At 43.6% G+C, this 19211-nt stretch overlaps 1 protein-coding gene across 2 annotated transcripts in view; it reads right to left on the bottom strand.

Moving 5' to 3' along the window:
- LOC134531828 (tau-tubulin kinase 1-like) overlaps nucleotides 1-7092 on the bottom strand; it is a 62286-nt gene extending 55194 nt beyond the window's left edge. Inside the window, exon 1 of one of the 2 annotated variants that reach the window (XM_063367795.1) lies at nucleotides 6902-7092. The gene's annotated coding sequence lies outside the window, so the exon portion shown is untranslated. The remainder of the gene's footprint in view (nucleotides 1-6901) is intronic. The other variant, XM_063367804.1, reaches the window with a different exon arrangement.
- Between the last annotated feature and the right edge of the window lie 12119 nt (nucleotides 7093-19211).

Genomic DNA, 19211 nt, shown 5'->3' with positions numbered 1-19211 from the left:
GCGCGATCCTACTTACAGAACGACTACACGGGAGCCGTTTACAATGCTGCAACACATTTCAGTGGAATTTTGACGATGTCGCTGAAACAACCAGTACTGCAACAGGTGTTACAATATCAACGCTAGAACAAATTCTAACACCAGTAATGGTAAACCGCAAAACCAGTTTATTTGACACCATCGGATAAAATAAACAGAGAGAACAGGACAGTAATTAAAGTAGACTGAGAATAGTCCTAGAATATTATTCTCTAAAGCAGTGGTTCCCAAACTTTTTCAGCTAGCGACCCACCTTTCCTTATAGGTAGAGACCTGAAAAATTCGAAAATTCATTTCGTGTTATGCTAAAATTCAAATAATTATACCTTAGTGCTGCTTCTGCCATTGGTTCACTGTTGATCTGGAGGACTGAGGTCCAATTAGAGACCCTCACTGATAGAAATGTCGAATCACAGGCCGCCCAGTGGAGACGACTCACAAGTCAGCAGCCAATGTACATGTGATATTTGCCCGAGTGTGTAGAGGATATTGGAGTCCATCCTGAAGGTCATTGAACCAGCGATTTTTTTCCGGTCTCTACTTATAGGAATACCTCCACGGTCTATTGATCCATGGTGGAGTAAAAAACCTTATTTGTATCGAATCCCTTTTTATGTATATATAATTTACCATCAAATATTGCAAATGTATATATATGTGTATATATATATGTGTGTGTGTGTGTGTGTGTGTGCATGTGTGTGTGCTTTTTTTTTAAGAGACCGACTGATTGTTGATAAACAATTTGTGTTCCGATTTGAAAATGGTTGACAAAATATAAGCACTTTGTAGCAAAACAGTTATTTATTTAACAATAGATATGTGTTTGCACACAATTCAATTTGATTCTATTTTTCTCATCTTTTCTGATGGTTTATTCGATGGTATCTTGCAGTTTTAGGATCCAGTCGTGACCCACCCGTAACCCTTCCGCGACCCGCTAGTGGGTCGCGACCCACCGTTTGGGAACCGCTGCTCTAAAGGAATCGGTCCCAAAATTAAAAAAAGTTAAATCAGGCTTTGCAAGAAGACAGTGGTTTAAATTGCAGGGAGATACTTGAGAAATTTGTTGCTAGGTTTTCACCGGGAAAAATGTCAAATGGAAAATAAATATTTTGGTTGAAAAGCCTGGACTAACTGTTTGCAGAGGACACTAACTTGAACAAACACGTGACTTTGGTAAGACTGGTGGAACCATAGTTATAGTCGACAAAATCACGTTCGAACAGGGTGATTTGTCATCACTCATGCATGAACAGTGGGCTCACTAAATCCACTGGGAAAGTTACACAATTAATTACTGTGTGCATGCATATGCCCTAAGGGCTTGATTTGCTTATTTTTAAGTCAAAGAATAAATCTGGAGATTACCTCAATTATATTAATTTTGAAAAAATTTTAATGTATGGGAAAAGTAAATTACTGTTAAATTTCCCTAAAAAATTTTTTATCATAGTGTTTAGTTGGGGGAAAAAACCTACAGCTTCATACCTAAACAAGGCATTCAAAACTGGCAGACTAGATAAATAACAAAAGTGCTATCATTTGTTTTTAGTAAAACATGTTTCATCAAAAAAAATTGTTATTATTTTTCTTGTTCACGCATGGTAGTACTGAAATGGTATATATGTGTTAAATGGGTACTAAAGCACTTTGGTAAAATATTGGTGCAATAATGTTTTATCCATATCAGTTTCTTCAGCCATGCCTTTGTAAGAGCCTTTAAATTTATGCATATCTGAAAGAAGTTTGTATGAGTATTCTGAGTTACACGATGAATTGAATAAACATTTAGTTTCCATTCACATCATTATATTTCATTATAGTAAAAAAAATACTCAAAACCACAAGGGACATAGTATTGTTTGGACACCAATTTTAAAAAGCTGGGACTTGATTAGGTTACGAAAGGAGTGATCAAATAAATTTCTGAACCCCAACTTTGCTGCTTGTGCAAGACTGACTCAAGCGTAAGGGTTGTTTTCCACTCCTCTCCTGTCTCGCCGCGGGAGGGGAAGGTAGTTAATGCATAGAGAGAACTAAGGAGGTTTTTTTTGTTTCTTGTCGCATTATAACAAGGTTATAAGGATCCAGTTTAAATTAAAAAATTCCTCTTCACGAGATAGAAAGTAACATTACAACTACAAAAAAATAAATATAATACTGAAGAAGTAAGGCTTTTCGTTTAAATAAGTTTCTAAAAAATATGAAAAAGGCATTACTTACTTTCTATTAACTATTCCTCAATTCCATGAAAGGAAACTGTGATAAGGTTGTTTATTAGCTGTCAGAGATTTTTTTCTGGTACAACTGAATGTGTTGATTGATAAGTGCCATACTTATTGTGATAGAAAATAAAGTTATTTTAGTGAAGTCTCTATTCGGATGCATTAGTCAGTTTTCGGCAGTGTGATTATTTAAGAGTAAAAGTGTGTTTCCGGTGAAGGCTTGTCTGAACTGTGATTTCGTTATTAGTAGTCTGTTTAAGGCTCCATCTAAAATGCTATGTTGATTTTTAAAAATATTATTTAAGGGATAATTCTACAATTTTAACACATCTCTCATGTTTTTATTGTTATGTCACTATATTTTCAACAGATATTTACTGAGTGTAATTTAATAAGTGTAAAAAGTCACACAAGTCATAATTATTAAGAACACTTGTGGACTTTTTACACTTAGTGAATATCTTTGAAAATATTTGTGACAGAACAAAAAATGCATAGTTGTTAAAATGTGTTAAAATTTAAACAACAGTAAGGACAAGAAAATGAAAATATCAACATGGGTGTGCGAACTAACCGTAAGAGCAGTAATTGAGGAACTATTGCTGTTTGTTTGCAGTTTCGTTTGTGTGGATGAAATGGCTTGCGGTTCAAGGAGTGTGCCGGGAAATGCAGATGTGTCTGTGGCAAGTGTTTCCATTGCAGTTTGTGAATTTGTGGGAATATTGGGTTTCTTTAATTAAAGTTTTGCTTGATCATGGTGTTCTGTCAAGTAAAAATAAGTGTCCAAGATATGGGGCGGTTATAAAGTTGGCTGAGGAGAGGGAATAGTTTTGATGCCAATGAAGCACTAAGAATCATAAAAAATTAAACTGAAAAATATATTTTTAAAAAGTTTTTCATAAGAGCAAACTGTTTTCACAGAGCCATTTTTCTATTTAAACTTTAGTGAAGAGGACAAATTTTTTTAAACCATTCCACATCCACAATGCAGATACAATTTTACATATGAGTGTAAAAATGGATACAGTTTGGTAATTAGTTTGTTGAGAAGTGTTTATTGAATGAAGTATGATAACGGCAGTAGGAAAACTGGGTGAAGGATTTGTTGTAGATATTGATAAAGCAAAGTTTTGACAGTAGGAAACCTAGAGAGACATACAAATAAAATATTTTTACATTCCGGTTAACAATAGGACTAGTATAACTCTGATCTACATAATCAAAGAGTTTATTCTGCCATAACAACAATTGTTAAGTGACAGTTGGCAAGCTTACAACTGTCTTTCTGATCACTATTACGGGCATCTTCGAGTAAATCACAGTTTAAATCATAGATACAAAACGAGGAGCAAACGCACAAAGAATAAAAAGGGTGTAGCATGATGTTAGACAAAGGAGTAATATCACAGCATGGTTGGGGGAGTCATTTTGTTGGATTCCTTTGGATCCCTGTTTCGCCTGAGGTATTCAGACGAACGGAAAATTCTGTACCATTTGCTACTCACTGTAAGTCATATCTGCCTTCATCAAAGGCGAGGGCTTCAGGTTTTTTAAGATGTATTACGATTGGTAAGAGGGTTTTCGTGAGATTTTGTTTATTATAACGTTAGATGTTAGGGGGTTGAATGCATTTTTTGTGATGTTAGGTAAAACAATAAATTTTCTAGGTTATGTAACACAGTAAATTTTATAGGTTAAGTTATAGAGTAACTAAACAAGGTTATTTTTGCACTTAGAAATGTATAAGACAAATTATTTTTTCCTAAACAGAGTTTTTTTTTATTTCCACTAAAATCTGTGCTCGAAAACGGCATTAAAGTCTGAAGAAACTAGTGGTTTAAATGTTTAAAAATTAATAAATATTGATAAAAGTTTATTTAATTTGCTGTAATTTGTATGTTGCAGGAGTTTTTTTAGTTTTCAAAATATGTTTTGTCCTTAATTTTTATTACTGCAAAATTTTTCTTGACTTCATTACTGTTAGCACTACCAAGTATTTTATAGTTCAGTTTGAATTTAAAACACTTTTTTCAGGTAAAATTAAGGAACATCTGTAGTTCTCAAAAACATCATACACATATAGAAGAAATGGCAGCACTTTTTAAGAATATACCATACTTTTTTTTTAACTTCAATTTGCGTACCAGTAAAGCTGAATTCAAAATGATTCTTCGTGTTGATCCAGTACCCATCCGTCTGTCAATCATGTGACCTCAAGCCAATCTGAAGGGCTATAAAATTCCATCCATCTGTCCATCTGTCAAAAGCTTCCCAAGATGGAAATAATTATAATGTTCAAAATGTTATATTAAATGTTTTGATGGTTATTATTTTTTTTTTTTTTAGCTTCTTCCATTGAAGGCTTTTTAACTTATGCTTGAACATATTTAAAACTTTGATAGTTGATAGAAAAATTGACAGATGTAGAAGTCTAATTATTAATGTATGGTAAAACTGAAAATATTATAATAAATACCAGAACAAAAAAATGGAGTTTAATGATTTATAAGTGTGTAACTTTCATTATCATTAGAGCCACGGAATTTTCGCGCATTCATTTAGTCGCAAGCTAGAATGCAAACCTCCACACTGTCACACTGTGTTCATGATTGGACCGCAGTTATCTGGACACGCCCCTCTACGACCGTGAGCCAACGATGTCCAGCTAGGAGAGAAGTAAGCGAATCAGGTAGTGCCAAATAACAAGGATAAAAATGTTCTCGCTAAGAAATCAACCAATGGGAAAGTAAACATGGGTCAAGCACACCTATAACTTTGAATTCTATCCCGAGGCCAGAGGAATCCGCGAAATTTCCGGGACTCTAGTTATCATATTGCTAATCTACCAATACAAGAGAAATTTCCACTATTAGTTAAGTATTCTATTTCGTTGGCAGGATCAAAATGACAAAAGTATTCGACTGACATGCGGATCATGTGAATTGGTTTGCTTGCTGACGTACGGATGAACCATGGATGGGTGATGAGTGGATGCGATGGATCACTGAGAGTCCACCTTAACCATCGTACAGGTAGCAATACTGAATCATTTTAATTCCAAATTCTCTATACATAAATAAAATCTCTGCTTTGTAACTACTGTTCCATCAATATTCAGTAATTTTCTTATGTCACTGCTTTACCAGGAAAAATATGATGAAATTCAAAATAAAATTTTTACTTTATTCAAAATCTAGCGAAATTCCTCTATTTACCCTGACAACTTCGTTTCATAATTCCTAATGGTTTCTGAAAAATTACTGTTTATACATCACATTAAATAGACTTGGGCAGTGATGAGGCCGCCACCATTGTGTTTACCCTAACAACTATATTGTGTGGCTCTCAATACGTAAGTATGTGTATATTTCGTATTTTTATTTTATGATTCAGTGGAAATTACCTAAATGAAAATTTAAAAAATATGCGAGTCCCGAATATGCAACCAACCCAAGCCTAAATCCTGACAGGGATTTTTTTTTGCACGTAGGCGGAAAGTTCCGACGTGTTACATGCGATTGCAAATAACCTGATGTAAAAAAATAATTTTCATTAATTACGTGTATCAAACGTAGCTACAAACTAAACTAATCGGCGCTCACAATTGGGTTTGGATACACTATAGGGAATCTCATATTTTTTTTTACTTTTATTTACCTTCCAATGCATTACAAAATCCAAATCCAAAATATAGGTACATGTTCTTATATTAGGAGAACCATAGGATCAGCAACACAATTAAAGCAAAAAATGGCAGTGGCCATGTCAATGAACTAGGATTTGTTGTGTAAATAAAATACTGAAATTTCTCAGAAACCAGTAGGAATTAATAAACGTTGTTTACAGGGTAATAGAGGAACTTTCCTACTTACTGTGTAAAATGACACTGCGATGATCGAAGTAATTTAACAAAAATTACCACTTTAATTGGAAGGTTAGATAAACGATTCTTTAGTGATCACAACTCGTAAAGTAAATATAATTATGTAAATAGCCCAGACTATTCTCCAAGAGATATACCCCAGAACCAGTTGTCGCCACGCTACTGTTTACTAGATACTAGCTGTAACTTGATCCTGTGGTTCTCCAAAGATCTTTAGGAATATAGCATAGCCGAGACTGTTTTCAAAAAGACAGGGATTTTTAATGTTAGTACTTTATAGCTCGGGCCAAGACTGTTTTCCACCCTACCAAGTTTTTATTTTCAAGCGTACATTGAACAATATTAAGGAATTATCAATTTGTATTTTCCGTTGTTTCAATGCACCCCTGTCCTGAATAATATTCCTTCAAATTCTAACCCATTAAAATGACAATCAAACTTAAAATGATGTATTATAAAACGTCTTCAAAAAGTGTCATTTGGCATTTAACACTGCCAAAGGATTTTCTAATTCTATAACAAATAAAGGCCTGTTGTTGGTCCATTTTTAACGACATACACAAATGTTTGCAAATATGAACAGCTGTTTTCTGTTGTTTGAACAAGATAAATTAAAAATATAACAAACACACGTTATAAGTTCCTATAAATACATAAAAAAGGAAATCGTAACAAACTGTCAAACTCTTAAAATGAAATAACTTATTTACTCAAAAGGAAGAATATTGAAATAAAAGTAATGATACTTAACCTTTCGTTGTCAAAACCCCAACAATTTATGTATTTAATGTATGTGTACCACATATAAGCCAAGATTCAAGTTATTAAAGTCAAAAAAATCCCATCTCTTAACGTTTGCATAGCTTATTATCAATTAATTACAAATCCATAACCAGAAAATTACAATGACACAAAACGACTACTTTTACGTCACAACAAGACCATAGAAAATATAAACATTTAATTAAGTATACAAAACAAAGGCGAAACATGAAATATGTTCTTGTTACGATCCTCTTTCAGAATTTGTTATTTTTCGTTCGATTTGATTTTTAAAACTTCAACTTAAACCTATTCTTGTTTATACATTTCCCCTTTATTTAATGAAAGCATCAAAATAAATACTTTTTCATCCATCATACTAAACATAATCATAGTAATGCAGGATACCGTCTCTTGGTGACTAAAAACCCGTTTGCAATTGTCAATTTAACCACTGTTCCTAAGCAACTCACAAGTATCACGAACGCACTTGTGTGCAATGCTAGGAACTGACTATTTCTCAAAGGAAATTCCAAAACTCTATTAAAATATAAAAAAAATGTATTAGCAATTTTTTCCAGGAGACAATAAATCATGTTTTATTACAATTTTTTTTATATTTTTTATTATTGTTCGGTTGTTCTAAAATGCAATGATTCCTTTTAATCATATAGGTATTCCACATTCACGAGGTGCTGCACACATCGTTCGAAACACCATTTTTCGCCAGCCTTACTCTGAAATATTTGAACAAGAAATCATACGAGTTTTCTGCTACCATCGGTGAGATAACATGTTTGCTAATTTCCACAGTAACCACAGTGCCAATATAGTGTGACGATAGTCGTCTGTGCATGCTATACTCACACAAGCAGTTATGACACATTGACATCTCGCCAGGGATGTGGGAGAAAGTACGCGACAAAATCAGGTTTAGTGCCATGTGGGGCAACGATCTGATCAGGAACATAATCAATTAGTGGTTAGCCACACGTGTGGCTATCGCCTAGTGCTTCGAACATTTAATTAAGTATATAATCACAGGGGTAGCACAAGGTCGTGCGATGGACGTGGGTTATTACGCCTAGAAGATTCCGGAAAGGGGGGGGGGAGATCAGCTTGCCGTCGCCCGGGTTCTCGTGTTCGAGACTCTGCGGTGTTCCTAGCACGAAGGCTGTTTTCATGCGGGGAAACGTGTCCGGGAAGGCGCCAGGCTAACGCGGTGGTTAGCCACAAGGTGGGTCGTGAGGTCCGAAAGCCCCTGCATGGCCCACTTGGAACGGCGGTGGTGGTGATGATGTTAGGGGTCCCTAATGCCTGCTGTACCACTGGCCCTATACAGCATAGGACGCTGATCCCTAACTGGATTGGTGAGGTCCAGAATTAACGTACACAGCTTTGCACTGCCGTTTACACGCCGCGCACTGAGTGTGCGGAGTGGACGTTTAATTACGTTAGCAAATTACACTTGCAATTACATTCACACGATTTCCCTACATAAAGTACACTGTCATTAAACACTGGGCGCTCTGACACGCCGTTACTAAAGTTACGTCCTCACACCAGTCGAGGTTGAGGGAGAGAGTTTGATTAGAGGCGGCTAATCCCGTAATTGGTGAACAGCGACGCGCGGGCCCACCTGGGTGGACCGTGGCTCGCTATTAAATAAAGTAAAGTCTACGATTAGATGTAGACAGTGCCTGTGCACTCGGCGATTAATTAAAAGTCTGTTGTAGCGGGAGTCGGCCCGTACCGTATATTGCATGGCCCCACCTAATGCATTGGCAGGGCGTGTTAAGTTGATGCGGCTGGGTTAGGCCCTACACCGGAAAAGGACCGGGCGCACACGGGGAGTAGTTAAAAAAGGTTTCGGGGTTTGACTATAGTTACCAGATAGAAGTTCAATGAAGACAAAGAGATGATGACTCTCCGTGGGACGTGCGTCCGTCCCGGTCCGCAAGTCCCGCTGTACTGGCGTCTGGCTCTGGCGCGTGGGGAGGGGTGAGCTCCCTGTCGTGCCAGAGGTTCTAAAGTTCCCTTATTCGTAAAATATTATATTAATAACAAAAGGTAAGTGGCTCTAAATTCACACAATAAAACTTAATGATTAACTTAATATTGACGTCGTACCGACCATGGCCTTTAAGCCCGTGCTCCGCACCGCCAGTACCGTTGACGCCGCCGTAGGTGCTCCCTCTGAGAGCACAGGCCGTTATGTGTCCTCAACACCTGATAAGTGCCGCGCCCCGAACGCGCCCACGCGCGCAACGTAGTGCAGTGCCCCGAACGGCATGACGTCAGTCACGGCCTCCTACGTGTGCAAAGCGCCCGGCCGGGTGTGGCACTGCGCAAGGGTATTGTTTATTCATGCATTCGATAATATAAACAGAAACTAATGAATCTAAAACCATCAATAATCAATGTTAATGTAATAATCATTTTATAAAGGATTATAATTCACAAAACTGGCCGAAGTCATCTTCCCGCGCTCCGCAGTTTTCCCGCGGATTTTCCCCCCTCCCTGGCCCGGCGGCCAGGGAGGTTAGTCAGTCGCCATCCAGCACTCGCCCGGGCCGGCAGCCCACGCACGGGGAGCCTTCAACTTTCGCGCCAACATCTTGTAACTGCAATAGGTAATTATAGCCAAACCGTTTTATATCAGCTCCTCGGTCGGCCCAACTCGGCCGTTAGCAACCTCGCGCGGTCTATTAATAAAATGTGTATCCCATCAGGGATTTTTATATTTTACGTAAGCAATTAGGTGATCCTTCGTGGCACCTGCGCCTCACGCTATAACGTCCCACCTCGGGACATAGTTCTTTGCCCACGCAGGGCAGCACTGCGCCAAACGCGACCACAAACATTCGGACGAGTCATCAACTGGGACGTGCCACGGCCACGTGTGTGATATCGTACCAGATTCCACCGTGTCCGTTCCCAGCTTAACGTGGCCTTCGCCACCCCGCGGACTAGCCACTTGTGCATATCCTCCTGTGCGGGACTAATCACAGTAATTTAGTGTAATGTGTTTTCATAAGTAAATTCGCGGGACCTACCGTCCTTTTAGTTGACGCCGTCCCCGCTACCTCCGATTATATCGACGTGATTTTTGTCCGGTTCGTGTTCTCAGGGAGGGTTCGGCCTTGTGGCTAGAGGTAGGGGTCAACGCAGTAGGGCCCCCCGAGCTGTTGAGGCCACTCGGGACGCCTGAATAATAACACAAAACCTCTTCAGATAGTTGGTGAATTTAATACAGCACAGCCCAATACATGGTGCTGCCCGTTCTGGCCGTAACGGTTTGCCCGACGCGACTAGTCACACGCGCAGCTCACTTCCTCAGTGGCGGCTCACGATTCTTATGCGCGTGAGGGGCAGACTCGTATACGTGACGCGAAAGTTACAAAAGACACTGACATGGCACACGATATTTTGAAGCACAATACACTACACTAATACCTAGCTCTGGATAAACTGGGCTAGCAACACGTAGGCCCGTGTCTCCGGCGACTCTACGTGGTGTCTAGGTGTGTCCCAGGGACTGAATCGTTATTAAGTTGGATGGCACGTGTCGCCTGCTGGCTGCCCCGTGCGGGCCAAAACTAAGTAGCCTGTAGGCTAGGTTGGGCGTGAAGCGCCGACGTAAAAACACATACTCTCCCCACAGTACTTACGTATGACGTAAAACACTCATCTCGGAGCACTGATTGAATTAAGTTAAGTACCTCATGGTAAATTTAGGCCGACCGCGGAACTGTACAAAAGGTTGAAAAGAAATTACACTATGGAAAAACTACATGTCGGTGAATGCAAAGGTTGAAGGTTCCGCGTTGCGCGCAGGCTGCCGGCCTGGTTGAGCTCTCGAAGGACACTAGCGGTGTCGCCGCGCGCGACCCCCCTCCCCCGCCAGCCCTCCCGCGGAAACGTGTGAATTTCGCGGGAAACTGAACCGGCCAGGTTCGGGACAAATCGCACATTGAAACATGATTTTGCAAAGACTTAATTATTAATTAATGAAAAATAATGTTTAATAAAATCCTGTGGAAAAACATAATTATAACAATTTGTTGTAGTGCGGCGGAAGGATATGCCACACCCGGCCGGATCCTTCCGCCGGCGCAGCACTCGTTGCACGGCGATCGCCTCGACGCACGCACTACACTTAGCTGCGCGCACGGGCGCGTTCGGTGCACACGCTTCTAGGAGACGTTGATGAGGCATAGCGGTCTATGCGACATAGAGGAGCATTGGCGGTCGGCGTCATAGTGTAATGTGTTTTCATAAGTAAATTCGCGGGACCTGCCGTCCTTATAGTGTCATGTGTTTTCATAAGTAATTTGCGGGACCGATCGCCCACACACCTCACGTCGCGTCCGAGTACTCTCGCAGAAGCCATAACAGGTTCATCGTGCGCGGAGCTTAGGTCGACGATGAAGCGGCCAGTTACGTGAACGTGTGGCGTGTAGACTGTGCTACGCAATAAAACGGCTACAAGTACGTGTGTGTTTCATTAATAAGGCGTCCTGGGAGGCCATAACAGCCCGGGGAGTCCTTTGTCGCCGCATCCCTGCCTGCAGCCACGAGGCCAGGAACCCCACCCTTGAGATTCAAAATTAACCCACCAGTTTAAATTTACGTAAATTCAGATCAGGCAACGGGGACGGCGTCACCGTATCCCGTTTTCGGAGCGCGCCCCTTGCCCAGTTGGATTGAGTCAAGCGAGCGCCCCGGGCGTGACCTCAATAGACAACAAACCACATTAACAGTCACCGCAGCCACTGGCCTTAATTAAAATGCCCGTGACTATGATCGTGTCAGATTAGAAGAAATCCAACTAAAACGGCTCACAGTGAGACAATATGTTGATAAATTTACAGTCGCCAACTTGATGCCACAATTCAAATAATTAAATACTACTATAAAACAGTTGTTAAGCCTTAAGCACACAATTACCAGGTGCTACCTTTCAATTGAGCACCTGGAATGTGTTTTTAGCTTATAATAGAGCAAATTAAGTTAATATAAGTTTTTTGACGCCGACTCACAAAGAAGAGAAAGTTTCACTTCCTTGCGAGGCGGCCATGTCCGGCAGTCTCGTACCACTCCGCGCCGGGAACAGACGTGTGTCCGTGGGCAGCATCCAAGTTTTCTTTCTGTGATCATTTTATTCTGCACTAAATATTTAAATTTAAACCTATTATTAATTCATAAGCTGCCCACATCGACTCGGCGCGTATTTTACGGAACCGGGCCTATCCCGACCGTCTTCATCGTGCTACCGCGCTGCAGATCGTATCACTCACGTAAGTGTTTCGCCGAATTAAGGAGCCCGCTCATAGAGCCCCCCCTGCACCCGTTAATGTTCGACGCTGGCCGTCTCCTGCGAGCATCGACCCGCGTCCCGCGAGACTGCCGCGGTAACCATTAGTGTCGCGTAGTGTTATGTTTTTTCTGTGTTAATTGTGTAACGGCTAGACGTCGCCAAGTGTTGGTGAGAGTGTTTTGTAGCGGGACTAGATTAAAGGTAATTCTCACCAACTCGTGTATACTAATTTTCCGGAGTCTCCCGTCCTCCACACGGCCGAGCGGCCTTCACAATTAAGGGAGAACCATTCAGGGTAGATTCAAGCAGTGTACCTGGCAGGGCACGCGGGGGCAGAGTACCCACGACCCAACACCAACGGCCTAGCAGCCCACTAGCCTGGCGCCCCTCCGGACAACAAGAGCACCGCGACGCCCGTAGCGCCTGTCAGGTACCCCCCGGGCCTTTCACATAGGTCGGGTGACGGCAATATATTTATGTTTTAGAAATGACATTTAATAAATTTGTATAAAATATGTTTGAATTAATGTCACACTGGAGACTGTTCGTCGCTTGATGACTGCTCCAGTGGCGAATGATAAATGCTAATATGGTCAGTTTGAGTTAAGTCACATATTACACTATTGAAATCAGGCTGAAGGCAGCAAGGGGAGCACTCACAGCTGTTTTAGTAAAAAAAACTACACGTGAGTGACCCGGGCACTCCTACATCACACTTGTGTTGCACGGTGTAGTTCATTCAAAATGGCGTATTCATTAAAGTGTAGTGAATTTACCGTGTACATGACTCGGTTTGTCCTGCCGATTAAGTAAAGGGCGTTGATAATACCTAAGTTCCGCGGCGCATGTCTGACTCGGGTGGGCCATGGCTAGGGGCGTGTTCCGTTAGCGGGGTCGGATACTGGCGGTTGCAGGTCGGGCTTTAGGGTGGCCTTCGGTCGGACGACGTCAAGTTTGTGTTTGTTATTTGAATTACATATGCACTGGATTCCCTATGCGCATCGCTACACCCGGCCGGGCGCTTTGTACACCTAGCCAGCCGTGACTGACGTCCGTCCTCAAAGTGAAGCTCCTTCCCTATAGGTGAGGCCGGTATTTCTTCATGGCACAGACTACCACCAGGCCCTCCTGCTCATTACTGTGGTACCGGCATTCGGCTGGCCCGAGCTTCGCGCTAGCATAATCGATGACCTCCCTGTCGCCATTCTGGCCCATGTGAAAAAGCACCACACCCACGCCGAGTGCGTTGGTGTCTGTCTGAAGGTAATGGCGGCGCCCGGGGTCCACTCGCGTGAGAGTATTGCAGCGGGTGAAGGCGGTTTTTATTTCGTCAAAGGCACGTTGGGTGTGTTCGCCCCATCGGTACCGCGACTGAGGGGATAGCAGGTCGGTCAGTGGGACTATTGTCTGTGAAAATTCGGGTATGTACCCTCTACGCCAGTTCACAAGGCCAATGAAATGCTGTAATTGTTTGCGCACCCGTGGGGGTTCCGCTTCCGCGATCTTACACTGGTGACCAGGCTGTGGTAAATTGCCTAACGTGCTTACAAGGTGACCCAGGAATTCCACCACCTGGGTCTTGATGTGGCACTATTGTTGTGCCGCTGTTAGGTGGTGTGTGGCCAGGCATTCCAAGACCAGCGCTAGGTGCCTGACGTGATCTTCCCATGTCTACGAGAATACTATCACGTCACCAAGGTACGCGATTGCGAATTGGCCTAGGTAACCTTCCAACACCCGGGTTTTCATCCCTTGAAAGGTAGCTGAGGCACATTTCAAACCAAAAAGCATGGCGCGAAACTGGAACTTCCGTTCGTCTGGGATCATGAATGAGGTTTTTCCCCTGTCTTCAGCTCGTATGGGCACTTGCCAGTAGCCAGTCTTCAGGTTGAGGGTGCTGAAGACTCTGAAGACTCATATGGGTTTCATTTCTATCACCGCATCCCGCTCAGCTAACCACTGTTGGCCTAGCACGATCTCCTCGTGTAGGTCCTCAACAACAAGGGCGGTCAATGTGGTGGTGAAGTCCCGAAGGCTTAGCTTGAGCTCTGCTAATCCCACCGTCACTGCTGGTTGGGTGCTGATTGTTAACCTCAGCTCGGCCTGGCGTGGCTGCAGCATGCCGGGCGGTACTAGGTGAGGGGCCATGAAGACGTAGCTCACACCTGTGTCCACCAGGGCCGCCGCTGGGCGTCCGTTGACTTCCACCATGGTGGTCAGGTGGAGTTGGCCTGGGCGCGACTCGACGTCGGCGCGGACGACCACGCGCGCGGCCACGCAGTTATGGCTGGCGGCGGTGCCAACAAGCGTGTGGACTGCGCACCCATTGACAACCACCAGGATCCGCAACAGGTCTGCTTCCGCCGCTCCCACGTGACCCAGGAGGGGCCCCGCCGTTGTTGGTCTGTTGTTGTTGAGCGTGGCGGGGGAGGTGAGCCGTTTCAGTTCGCCGCCCCCTGCTGCCCGTTTCCCGACGGCCGTATGTTCATGATGTCGGGCCGGAACTTGTTCCGCAATGGGCAGTCCTCGTGCCAGTGCCGCGTACCGAGCGGGCACGTGTGGCACTGCGGTGGTTGGCTGCCGTCAATGGTACGCCTCCGCCCTGCCGGCTGGAGAGGGCCGCCTGGCCCTGACTTCTCGCGCCGGGTGTCGCCCCGGGTAGGTGTAACGTAGGGCACCAGCGCCTTGGTGTCGGCGGGCGCCACGTCCTCCTGCTTGCCTCGGGAGGGTGTGATGTCTCTGGTCGGCCTCGCGACCCACAGGTCTTGCTCTACGGCGCGGGCATGCTGGACGAACTCCTCGGCCGGGCATCGCGTCAGCAGGCGCAGATGTGGCCTAAGTTCCGGGCGCATCAGCTCCACCACCCGCTCCAGTACCTCCGTCGACTCTCCGTCGGGGCTTAGCCTGTCTTGAGTGGTACCCATTACCACGGTAATGGTACATGAGGTTTTCCCGGCGTAGTCTCGTACCATGGCCTGACCCAGGAGTGATCAGGGGCCTCGATCGGGTGGGCTGAGCAGTGACACGTTCTGTACCATGGCAGTGATCCCATCAGCAGGTCTACTTCTTTGGGCAATAGACAGCGTGCGCACATGACGCTCGTAGGTGGTGCCTGCATGTTGTTATGGTTGTTCTGGGCTATTGTTTACTAGTGCTGGCTAGTGCATGCACGCGTGTAGTGCGCGTGGAGTTGCGGCCGGCGGCTGGACAGATGCCCGGACAGCCGCACAAAACGTAGGATGCAAAACAGGCGGTGGGTTGGCAGCGCGTGCTGCTCCGAATTGCCTCGTAGAAGGGGTGGCGCAAAGGGGACTCGCGGATGGCCGGTGGATGGGAGAGAGAGCCCGGACAGCCGCACAAAGCAGAGGTGAAAACGGTCCGCGCGGAGAGGAGATGCCGGTCTTGACGTCACCCGCCCTTGCCGCTTGCTTCGTCGGAATGTCGTGCAGAGGTGGAGTAATGGAAGTTCCTTTGTTCGCTCGCCTTGTCGTGCCGGTCTGGCCCTAATCCCTTCTTACGCACAATATGGCTGTTTCGTGCCCACGTCGTTGCTTGATGTTGAATTTATTGTAAAAATTGTCCGAAAAAAGAGAAAAAAAAATTTTTTGCTTGCTGTTTCTTCGCCCCACACAGTGGGCGCCAATTGGCGTCACCTGGGGTCTCGTGCTCGAGACCGGGAGTGTGTCCTAGCAAATATGTGGCTTTTAGGTGTTTCTCCAGGTGGGCGCCAGGCTAGCTGCTCTAACCATGATGTGGGTGTGAGTGTTTCGCCCCTTGCGTGGTCTACTAGGATCATCGGCAGTACTTACTACAAATAATGTACACGGGTTTTCTGAGACGTCTTTTAAGTGCGCACTGATTGGGCATAGCCTGCAATGTACGAATGTTTGCAATTACATACGAAGTTACACGATACCTTACACAGGAAGTTACATGATAAATTACACTGTAAAATTACGTAGGTTGAAAGGCACTGCTTCCTACGTGATACCCTAACGCCCGTCTTGGTGCCAAAGTATCGCTTGCAGCCGAGGGTAAATCAACTAGGGTTGATACTGTACTTTTAAATTAACTTAATGATGTGATTAAAGTTACATATTTTTATTACAACATAGTGCACTAATTAAATAATATTCACGTTGTGAATTAGCACATTTGTAACATTGCCTGACAAACTCCGCAGTTCATTCCAAGTTGAGGGCGTACCGGTGTTGAGGTGAGAATATCGGTGGAAATTAATGGGCGCAAACACGTGAGTGGGCACGTGGACCCGGCTGAAAGACTCTAACTCAGGGCGTTACGTGGCCTGTGTGCGACGAGATATTAGCCCTCCTGATGTTTTACGCAGCTCCTGTCCCTAACTAAGCCCGCTCTCAGCATCGGGCACGCTCCTAATTGTCGCAGTGGGCTCTCAGGGCGTCCCACACGCCGCTGACCAGGTTAAGGACCCACGTGGTCCCCCCGAACACAAAACACGTAACTCAGTTAATAGGTTTTTATTCTACTCACGGTACACATCTTTACACGATCCTCCGCTGATACAACTATAAAACGCCCGAGGCACGAATCAGATTAGGTGAGGAGGCGAACCACGCACGTGGCCGCCTCAAGCCGTTACTTAATACACCGGTGAGATAAAAACTCCGAAGAGAAAATAATTATTACTTATGCAGTCTCTCCGACCGAGAGAGGCCCCGAGGATGGAAAAAAAAAACGATTTGGATAAATTAATTTACAGAACTATTAATCGGTGAACCAACGGTGATGTCCTCGGGGTGTCTGCAGAGACGTCCGCTCTCGGCCGGCTGTAGAAGGAGACTGGGATGAGCTCATGGCTTGCGGGAGGCAACATGGCGCCCCTTTGCGCCGAACACAATTACCGTTACAACTTAGCTGTAGCGTGCCCCGGGTTACTATTAGAAAATACATAAATACTTTTACAAAAATTATTAAATTACTTCCATGTCCAGACCGTCTGTAATAATTACTTATAAGAATAAAACATGGTTCAAATGAGTTGCATGCTAGTTCCTCCGTCGCCCGCTAGGGTGCGTCCTTGTTTATGCTTGGACTTATTAAATAACAAAAGATCATGAATTTGTTAATTAAAAGACACTCACATGCATAGCCATCGTAACACTGTTTTGGGGCGGAAAGAAAAAGGATTACAATATTAATTAATATATATTAGGGGTGCGGCGCACTGCAGCTAAGCGCCCTCTTGCTGTAGTTCGTGGCGTGCAGTTTGAATCTCACACGGCTACGTACGTCACGACACAAATGCCGGGTGGGAAAGGTGGTGGGAAAGGGAACGGAGGATGATCAGGCTCGTGGGGCGAAGCCCCGGCTGACGTCAAAGTCTTTGTGGAAAGCTGGCTCCTTCAGGGCTATGAGCGTTTCGCACCATGGAGTCCCTTAATTTTTGTTTATCATTGACCATGTTTTCTGCATTAGTTTAAGTTTTCACATTTTCGTCCATTAGCTTCGTGGCTAGCCCCTCACAGCTGGATTGAACTCACTGGCCATTTAACTTAATTATCAGTCCCCACATGCAGGAAGTTCTATTTATTGCATTATTTTATACTTCCAGTCTGGATGCAGGATGCATTTCAGACCCATTTTAGAGACTTTAGTCGTCAAGAAATGTAGCACTGGGCCATCGTATTAGGTGATCAATACAAAAAAAGTAAGGATTCTTAAATACTTGAAAAAGAAATTAAAGCCATAAAACCCCATCCTGTGTTATCTTGTTCTTAAATAGTATGAATGATTTTTCTGAGTAATTATTAAGTAATATTATAAATGTAGTTTTGTGTATAACAAAAAAAAAAATTGCATCTGTACAACTTGGAATACTATTACATAATCTAATTAGTACCCACTCATTATATTTTACTAGTATGGTTTCTCCTGTCACCGTTGTCAAGAGGCACTCTGTAATGAAAATTTTCTGTGGAATTTGTTGAGGAATGTTCGTGGATAGCAGATGTGCTTTAACGCGCAAGTGTGTTCCAAAAATACCATCTCTCTCACTACAGCCAAATGTTCACAAAGAGATGACAAATAAATATTTACATTGCTTTGCATGCTGAGGAAAGTACATATTTGGAACCAATGTGTCACCAATTAAACCATCGGAACACGTCCCACGATGCAAAAATCCAGTCGACACAAAAAAAAAATCCTTGTAAAATATTGAACGGGCAAAAAGTTCCGTGATGTTCTGAAGTTGAGTGACGTCACGGCTTCCACCTGACCCAGGTAACTGCACCGGGCTGTGACTTTACAGTCGTAAATTGTACCCTAGCAATCACAAACTTTTGCAAAAAAAAAAAAACATTACAATGCTTCAGTAATGTAATGTCGCACTTCGTCAATGTCTCTGAACCATAGTGTGCAAGATGATACGCAAGGCATCGGCCCAATGTCCGCACAAGCCAAGTCAAACACAACGCTCGAGATAAGTGTTTTTTGTGCACCAGTTCTGCAGCGATTTGCAATACTCCTTGACAAGCCCCTGCTTGACCTCTGGTCCAAGGCCATGTGACGCTGTGGGACAATTCAGTCCTCCTCCAGACAGCATTTACACTGTCACCTGGAAGAAGTTTCCCTACATCTGGTTTCGGAAAGTTTAGTTTGGGTGTTCCGTGACGACGGAAGTTAAAGAATTCACCCGAAAATTGGTGAATTCTAGCAGCGCCCAGCACCAAATTGTGTCTAGGCGGCCATCATAAATTTTACTGTCTTTTGTTGGACACACAAGCTAGGAGAAAGTTTCGTCCACATCCACCCAACAAACAAAATAAAAACACTGTGACATGTCCAAGCTCCAAGCACAAACAAATGAGAAATATTATATACAAATGGTCATTTTTTTTTTTCAAGTCTGTCACTGAACATCGAGCGTGGTGAAAGAACAAAAAAACATATTTTTGGTAAGCTTGGACACTGAGAATCATGAAACTTTTGGATGTGTTCA

The sequence above is a fragment of the Bacillus rossius genome, chromosome 1, assembly GCF_032445375.1.
Source record: "Bacillus rossius redtenbacheri isolate Brsri chromosome 1, Brsri_v3, whole genome shotgun sequence".
Taxonomy (NCBI): Eukaryota; Metazoa; Arthropoda; class Insecta; order Phasmatodea; family Bacillidae; genus Bacillus; species Bacillus rossius.
The sequence above is the reverse complement of the archived record's forward strand: the minus strand, read 5'-3'. Positions and strand labels throughout refer to the sequence as shown.